The sequence below is a fragment of the Chelonoidis abingdonii genome, chromosome 1 (assembly GCF_003597395.2).
Source record: "Chelonoidis abingdonii isolate Lonesome George chromosome 1, CheloAbing_2.0, whole genome shotgun sequence".
In the NCBI taxonomy this organism is placed as follows: domain Eukaryota; kingdom Metazoa; phylum Chordata; order Testudines; family Testudinidae; genus Chelonoidis; species Chelonoidis abingdonii.
Window position 1 is genome coordinate 340,287,507 of NC_133769.1, and position 8,616 is coordinate 340,296,122.

The following is an 8,616-nucleotide window of genomic DNA, read 5'->3' on the forward strand; positions in this document are numbered from 1 at the left end:
GGCCGAAGGCAAATTCAGATGGTCTTACTTTACTATTAAGGCCTGGTAGTTTGCAATCCTAAATTGTAAAGTTGCAGAGGAGTATGCTTTCATCCCCAACAGATCAAGCTTCTTCCAGTTTTTGTCATAAGGAGCAGATTTAATGTGATGTTGTCTTTCACAAACATTCACAGTATCTATGAGGATGGAATTTGATGAGTGGTGCAAAAAAAGAAAGTCTGCCTCATTGGGGGGCACATAATATTTTTATTGTCTCTCTTGCAAGTAGGTATTGTGGAGGCCAGGGTTTGCCAGATAACTTTGGCAGGATCCAAAAGTGCCTTGTTAACTGGGAGGGTGATGCATGATGAGGAGGCCGTATGTAGGATGTCTAGCAATTTATGATGCAACTCCTTTATCTCTTTGAAAGGGATCTGGAGTGCATCAATGACTCTTAGTGAGGTCTCAAAAGAGTTTGAAAACATCTGCCGTCAATGGCAGGTGAGGCATCACAGCTTCATCTAGTGAGGATGAGAAGATATTTGCTGGAGGGGTGACATCCTTTTCTAATGCAACCTCCTGCTCCTCAAAAGTCTGCTGCTGAGGTTCTGGAGCTTTGGAGAGAGAGAAACCAAAGGAGATTGCCTTGCTGTTTATCTATAGGAGATACTGGAGGTTCTAGATGGATGAAGCCTGTAGGCAGCCCACAGATCCCAGGACGACCACTATGGCGGAGGAAATGGCATGGGTGGTGCAGGCATAGCTGTCCATACCAGGTATGCTGAAACTCCGAATGTGGGTGTATTGTGGATGCCCTTAAGTGTTCCATGGGTGAGCTATAGTGTGAGGCTAAGGATAGGTTGTCATCCTTCTCACTGTCTGCCTCACCACGAGAGAATCGTGAGACTGACAGGAAAACTGAGTGTTTCAGAGCCAAGTTTGATCCCTGGGATTGGGCAGTAGTCGGAATTGGAGCACCGGTACCGAGCAGTGGTTATTCTGTCATCTTGATATCAACAGGTCCCTGGAAAAGCAAAATTCCTGTGACACCACAGAGATGGTCTGTCATGCAAGGGGTGGCCAGAGGAGGGCCCTCTGGAGGCACTCAGTACTGATATGTGCCACATCAGTGCCAATTTTGTAGAGACAGTAGTCTCTGTCTGTAATCTCTTCTGGCAGTCCCAATGGTTTTGAGCCAATTCCCTGTGGGTCTTATGGCTTAGTGGCAGTGCCTGCACTCAAGGAACTGGGATCTATGGGTGCCATGCCACAGTGCCATCGATACCAACAGTGTGGAAATAATAGATCTTGCCAGGGTCTCCATTGGCTGGACAAACATTCAGATCAGGAGCTTAGAAGTCTTCTGAGGGGAGTCAGTGGATTTTCTCCTAGCTTCCCCTTCCTTGGAAGTCGATGGTCTCTGTGGTGACCACATGCTCAAGGTCTTACTGATCGTCATATGTGGGGTCAGGAAGGAATTTTTTCCCAGGTCAGAATGGCCGAGACCCTGGGAGGGTTTCGCCTTCTTCTGTAGCATAGAGCATGGGTTACATGAAGTTTTAAACTAGTGTAAATGGCAGATTCTCTGTAACTTGAGGTCTTTGAACCATGATTTGAGGACTTCAATAACTCAGCTAGAGGTTAGGAGTCTATTTCAGGAGTGGGTGAGGTTCTGTAGCCTTCAATGTACAGAAGATCAGCCTAGATGATCATGATGGTCCCTGTTCCTTCTGACCTTAAAGTCTGAGTCTGACAAGGAGTTCCAGGACTGGCATCTGAGGCCAATCTGAGGGAACTCTCCATCACTAGGAGTTTAAGTTTTAACTCCTGGCTTTTCCTAGAGTTTCTGACAAGAAACACGTTTGAGTGATGTGAGCCTCTCCTAGGCACGAAATGCAGTGTGACTGTTCAACACTGACTGGTACATTTGAACCTGGAGGAGCTGGTCATACCCCTTGACAGGGGAAGGTAACCAGTAGGTGGAGTGAGAAAAAAAACTTGTCAACAATGACAGGGAGAAAGGGAAGGCTTACAAATTTCAAATATTTTCTTTTTCTTTTCTAGGAAAGAAGAGAGCGGGGAAAGAGTTGACAGCAGTGCTTCTGCTTTTCCGTCAAAATACAAAGCAAACAGGAATTTGAATCAGACTGCTAATCACTCCATCTCGGCCCAAGGGCAGTTAAGAAGGAACTGAGGGCGGTTTGCCCGAGCAGCACTAGATAGCCTGCACATGCACTTTCTCTTGAAGCTATCTAAAGCCTCCAATCAGAGGTGCAGGAATGCAGACACACCTACTGTGGAGCACCCAAAGAGACACTACTCAAAGAAGAACGAAAAGGTTCCTATGTTGCATTAATGTGATCCTGTGAAGAGGATTACATTAATGCAAACTAGGAAGCTTTTAGCTCACACCCACAGCATTCTATCAGTGAAGTTACAGACAGCACTTCAGCATGCACCACTATTCACATTCATGAACGCCAAACTGCAAGGCAGTGTAGACAAGCCCTAAGAGTTGATGGTTATGAAAGCTTTGCTCTCATTCACCATTCAAACCAGAACGATTTTCCAATCCCATGAGTTTAAGATTTCAGAAAATTTTCCTCTCCTGAATTGGAACAAAATGTTGAATTTTCAAAAATGTTTGTGAATTGACAATCTGGAATAAATTTGGATTAAGTATTTCAAAATGTTTCTTTTCAATAATTTTGAAATATTTGTTTGGATTTTAATCTTTGAAATTATTTTAACCTTTAAAAATATAAATTAACTAAAATTTCTAAACCCAAAAGTATTTCAAACTGAAGAAAAAATGTTTTTCATTTGAAAATGCAAAATGGGACACCTCTGAAACATTTTTCTAAATTATTTCACGAGATTCCTCAAAACTGACCTTTTTCCAAGAACAGTTTTAGTTTTGACAAATTGGCATTCTCTGACAAATCAACAAGGGAACCTAGGCAGACCCATCATACTGGCAATGGCACTCTCACTGAAAGAATATCAGGAATCATGGAAAGCATCTTGAGACCACTCAATACACAAAGGGCCAGCTTCCTCCAAGACACTACTGGCTTCCTCCAGAAACTTCATACCTTTCAAAATTCATGGATCCTACACATGCTTATCACAACATGTTGTATACCTCATCCAGTGCATCAAATACCCCACTAACAACAGTCACTACACTCTCAAATGAATTCACACATAAAAATAATAAAAGCCAGAATCACCCTCTGACCTGCGGGTGAACACTTTTCACAAAGCCGTAATTCCATACCTGACCTCTCAGTCTTTGTCATCAAAGGAAACTGAAAAAACAACTTCAAAAAACAAGCCTGGAAACTTAAATACATAAGTCTGCTGGACACTAGAAAACATATATTAAACAGAAACATTGGTTACAACAATATCAAACACACCTAATACTTAATTGCCCACTTCGTTTTAAGTGGTCTCCTATAGCATATGTGAACGCCTTAGGCTACGTTTACATTACAGGATAAATTCGAATTAGCTTAAACCGATTTCATAAAACAGATATTATAAAGTCGATTGTGCGCGTCCACACTCGGCACATTAATTCGGTGGTGTGTGTCCATGGTCCGAGGCTACCATCGATTTCTGGAGCGGTGCACTGTGGGTAGCTACTGTAAAATAATGAGGCCAATAACGTCAATTTGCGTCCACACTAACCCTAATCCATATAAAGAGCAGTGTAGCGTGGACGGGTGCAGCGTTAAATCGCTGTCAAAATCGGTTTAACAGCGTAGTGTAGACTAGGCCTTACACTTAACAATCTGTCCCAACTTGTGTTTAGCTTAGACACTCTGATTATCGCCTCCAAATCTGAGGAAGAGCTCTGAGAAGCTCAAAAGCTTGTCCATTTCACCAATAGAAGTTGATCCAATAACAATGTTTACCTCTCCTACCTTGTCTTCTCTCATATCCTGGAACCAACATGGCTACAACACTATATAAAGAAGTCAGGAGCTTCTGTTTTCCCTGTCTCATAATACAAGAACAAGGGGACATTTAACAAAGTTGAAAGGTAGCAAATTCAAAACTGATAAAGGAACTACTTTTTCACACAACATGTAATTAGACTGTGGAACTCTTTCCTTCATTTTGTTTTCCTTCCATTTTAGCTTTCTGTATTTTATTCTGACCCTTCTTGTCTTCCCGCTGTTCATGGTTTCTCGGCTTTCAGTTGTCAGTTGGTTTTTATTTAACTTCAAAACTTCAGTCCAATGCATTTTTAGATCCCATTCAGTTTCAAAGGCTCAGAACTTTTCAGTTCCATCAAATACAGTTGTTGAGCCTTGACCCAAAAAAAAAAGGGAGAGAGAAGAAAAAAATTAAAAAGTACTTGACTTTCTAAACAGATAGAGAAAGTTATATTTAAAATGTGTCTGGGATTAATTACTTTGGTACTTCAGACACATAAGAGGGTCAATCTGATTGGCCCACAGTAGTACAAGAGTTCAGATCTCATCAGTACATCCTTAGGGGCAGACATTCACGTGGAAAGTGGCCAGCTTTGAATCCTCTGGTCTTTTTCTTGTGGTTCCAGGAGCCCATCAAGAAGTGTTGTCAGAATACCATTGTTCACATTATTCCCTAGAGAGATGTCCTCACTGCTCCAGGCAACCCTGGGAAGCAGCTGGTATGTACGAGCTATTCTTTTATGTGACTAGGATTACATCTGCCAAGATAAAAAAAGACACTTCATTCTCCATATATAACTGCTACCTCACTTTAACAACTCCCAGCCAGAGGTAGCAGTAATATGGAGGCACATGAATCTCACCTTATCGTACTAAAAATGTCACTCTCTGTATTGATTACTTGAGAAAGTAAAGCAATGTTATCTGTGAGTCAAATCAGTCATTTATTAAACATAAGAACATCTAGCCCAGTATCCTGTCTTCCGACAGTAGCAAATGCCAGGTGTCCCAGAAGGAATGAACAGAACAGATAATCATCAAGTGATCCTTCCCCTTTCACCCATTCCCAGCTTCTGACAAATAGAGACTAGCTAGCCCACGAAAGCTTATGCCCAAATAAATTTGTTAGCCTCTAAGGTGTCACAAGGACTCCTCGTTGTTTTTGCTGATACAGACTAACACGGCTACCACTCTGAAACCAGAGACTAAGGACACCATCCCTGCAATCCTGGCTAATAGCCATTGATGGACCTATCCTCTATGAACTTATCTAGTTCTTTTTTTAACTCTGTTATAGTCTTGGCCTTCACAACATCCTCTGACAAAGAGTTCCACAGACTGGTTGTGTGAAAAAATACTTCCTTTTGTTTGGTTGAAACCTGCTGCCTATTAATTTCATTTGGTGACCCCTAGTTCTTGTGTTATGAGAAGGAGTAAATAACACTTCCTTGTTTACTTTCTCCACACAGTCATGATTTTATAAACCTCTATCATATTCCTGCATAGTCATCTCTTTTCCAAGCTGAAAAGTCCTGGGCTCAATAATCTCTCCTCATACAGCAGCCATTCCATACCTCCAATCATTTTTGTTGTCCTTTTCTGAACCTTTTCCAATTCCAATATATCTTTTCTGAGACGGGGTGACCACATCTGCACTCAGTATTTGAGATGTGGGCATACTATGGATTTATATAGAGGCAATATGATATTTTCTGTCTTATTATCTATCCCCTTAATGATTTCCAACACTCTGTTCGCTTTTTTGACTGCCGCTGCACATTGAGTAGATTTTTTAGAGAACTGTCCACAATGACTCCAAGATCTCTTTCTTGAATGGTAACAGCTAATTTAGACCCCATCATTTTGTATGTATAGTTGGGATTATGTTTTCCATTGTGCCTTACTTTTCATTTATCAACATTGAATTTCATCTGCCATTTTGTTGCCCAGTCACCCAGTTTTGAGAGATCCTTTTGTAGCTCTTCAGAGTCTGCCTGGGACTTAACCATCTTGAGTAGTTTTGTATCATCTGCAAATTTTGCCACCTCACTCTTTATCTCTTTTCCCAGATCATTTATGAAATGTTGAATAGGACTGGGCCCAGTACAGATCCCTGGGAGATACCACTATTACCTCTCTCCATTCTGAAAACTGACCATTTATTCCTACCCTTTGTTTCCTATCTTTTAACTAGTTACCAATCCATGAGAGGACCTTCCCTCTTATCCGAGGATAGCTTAATTGGCTTAAGAGCCTTTGGTGAGGGATCATGTCAAAGGCTTTCTGAAAATCATTTCTTTTCCACCTCTAGGAGGATCAATATCTCAGTGTTTGAGATACCACACAGGCACACAGGAGATGAGGAGATGTAACAAGATAACTTATATCCCTTTGGAAACACTGGAGCAGAATTCCAGCAAGTTACTTGCCTCTCCCATCATAAAAGCACAAAAAGTTGCTGATCAGCTTTAAGTCAATGAAGTTGATGGCTCAATGGTGATTTGAGGATCTGGACTCATGGCTCTGACTGGATGATCTGGCAAAGATGGTACAATTAATGTAGGTTTCTGCTGGATGTAGTCTGACATTTTTCTAAATGGTGACAATATGTTTTTCTTGGAATTTGTATTTTGTCAACATTGGATAAAGCGCATTTGGAATCGATCCTCAGCTGCTGTAAATTGTCAGACCTCTACTAACTTCAATGGTGCTATAATGATTCACACCAGCTCAGGATGTGGCCTTCTTGGCTCACTGCAAAGCTTTTCAAGAATTTATACAAATATTAAAAATGGTTGATGGTCACTTGATTTACTGGCATTTTCTAAATTAGCCACCAAACCTCATACTGGGAACCCAGCCTCCCACCCTGACATCAAATATGGTATTTCCCAGCTCCCTAGCCACCTAGCTGGGTTCTAAAAGTGCTGACCCCGCCATGTGATTAGCGAGAGCTAGTTGCTCTCTCATCTCTTCCCCGCTCTTCTGTATGGCTGTTCTTCTCAACCCTAGCTCTCAATGTTGCTCGCTTTCCCCTTCTAGTCCCTAGACTTAGGGAGGATTTGGGAACTGGATACAGGTCACCTGAGAGGCAAAGAGATGAGGATTTCTGGCAAGAGGCAGTCACAGAACTTCCTTTTCTCCAGAAGCCCACCATAGTATCACCTCCTAGCACCCAGTACCTCTTTTCCCACCAACTGCCCACCCCTATACACTAGACACTGAATAGCCCCAAGGTGTTAAACACACCTACGTGGGGACTAGCCAGAGTCTGCAGAGATAAAACTAGAACTGATAGCGACTCCTCCTATCATCCATTGAATGATAATCACTCCTATGCATGATTGTGGTGAGTTATCCCTGAGTTACTGCTGAGCCTGCTTAATCCTGAGGAGTTATCCTGAGCCAGAGGGTGGGATGAATCATCAGAGGCAATTACTTATACCTACAAGTCTTGTGATAGGTCCCACACTATTCAAGCAGGGTTCAGCAAATACATAGGCAAGGACCCACCCAGGTGATCTCAAGGCAGGTATATAGGCTCCTAAGGGTCACAGTCTCTCTCGTCTGCTCAACGTCACTACCTGCCTGAGAACATTTCCTTTGCTGAGTAGTTCTGACATTTTGCACCAGCTTCTGTCTGTGCCTGTTTTCACACTAGGCAGTCCCTGCATCTGATCCTTCCTCAGCTGGCCAGCCAGTGATTCTGACAATGTCAGACTCCAGTATCACATTCTTTGTCTGACTGGCAATATAAATGACAACAAGTGCAGAAACTGACAGAATTTGTTTGGCATGAGCCTGGCTGGGCTCCCTCATAAGGAATATTTAAGTCAAGTCCTGCTGAAAGCAAAGATTAAACCTCTCTTTAGAAACAGCCTCACTGCAGCATTATGAACTGACTGATTACAGAAGTACAGCTTTGGGGAAGATGAACTCTGATGACATTCAGAACCATTCAGCTGATGAGTGCCCACTCCTGAGTTTGATTATTGCGTGTGAATACAAGGCACATAAAAGTTGGGTGAGGTGCTTTCTTTTCAAGTGAACTATCCCCTTAATGTGTTGTTGCCCTTGGCTGAGCACTACCATGATGCAGGGCCTTGCAGGCCAGTTTTCCATCTGGAGCAGTATCAGTGATGCAGAGTCAGGGGATTTTCTCAATGTAATTTGTTAATTTGCAGAATATACTCAAGCTCTGTTTCCTTGAGCAGAGGTGGTCACACACCTCAAACACACTCTTCCCTCCTGCAGAAGCCTCCAGCCAGACACTTCTGCCCTCTCCCCACAAGCAGCTGCCCTGCATCTCCATCTCTTTCCAGGGCCTCGCACAAGTTTAACTGCTTAACAGACTGTACCTTTTCTCCTCCCTCAGTTCCTGCACTTTCCACCTGGGAAGCCACTAGTCCAAGGTTGGTCATGGCCTGGAAGGTGAGCTTGGGTGTCTAACACTGCTGTTGTGCACCTGCTTTGAGACACGATGGTAGCAGAATGTCTAACGGCCAAGACAAGAAAAATCCTTTAACCCGCACTGTCCCTGCCTGCAGGTATATGGGATCTTGGGGAGCAATTACTACACAGGTGAGGTGCCAATTAATTTCTTTATTAAAGTAAAAAGGAAGTGGTGGGAATTTAACAATGAAATACGATGGGATGGGGTGTATAGGGTGTTTACAATAGACAATGATGG

General features: G+C 42.6%; 1 pseudogene; it reads right to left on the reverse strand.

Moving 5' to 3' along the window:
• Window positions 1-444: 444 nt before the first annotated feature.
• The window catches only part of LOC142046891 (uncharacterized), a 19,624-nt pseudogene continuing 11,452 nt past the window's right edge, over window positions 445-8,616 (reverse strand).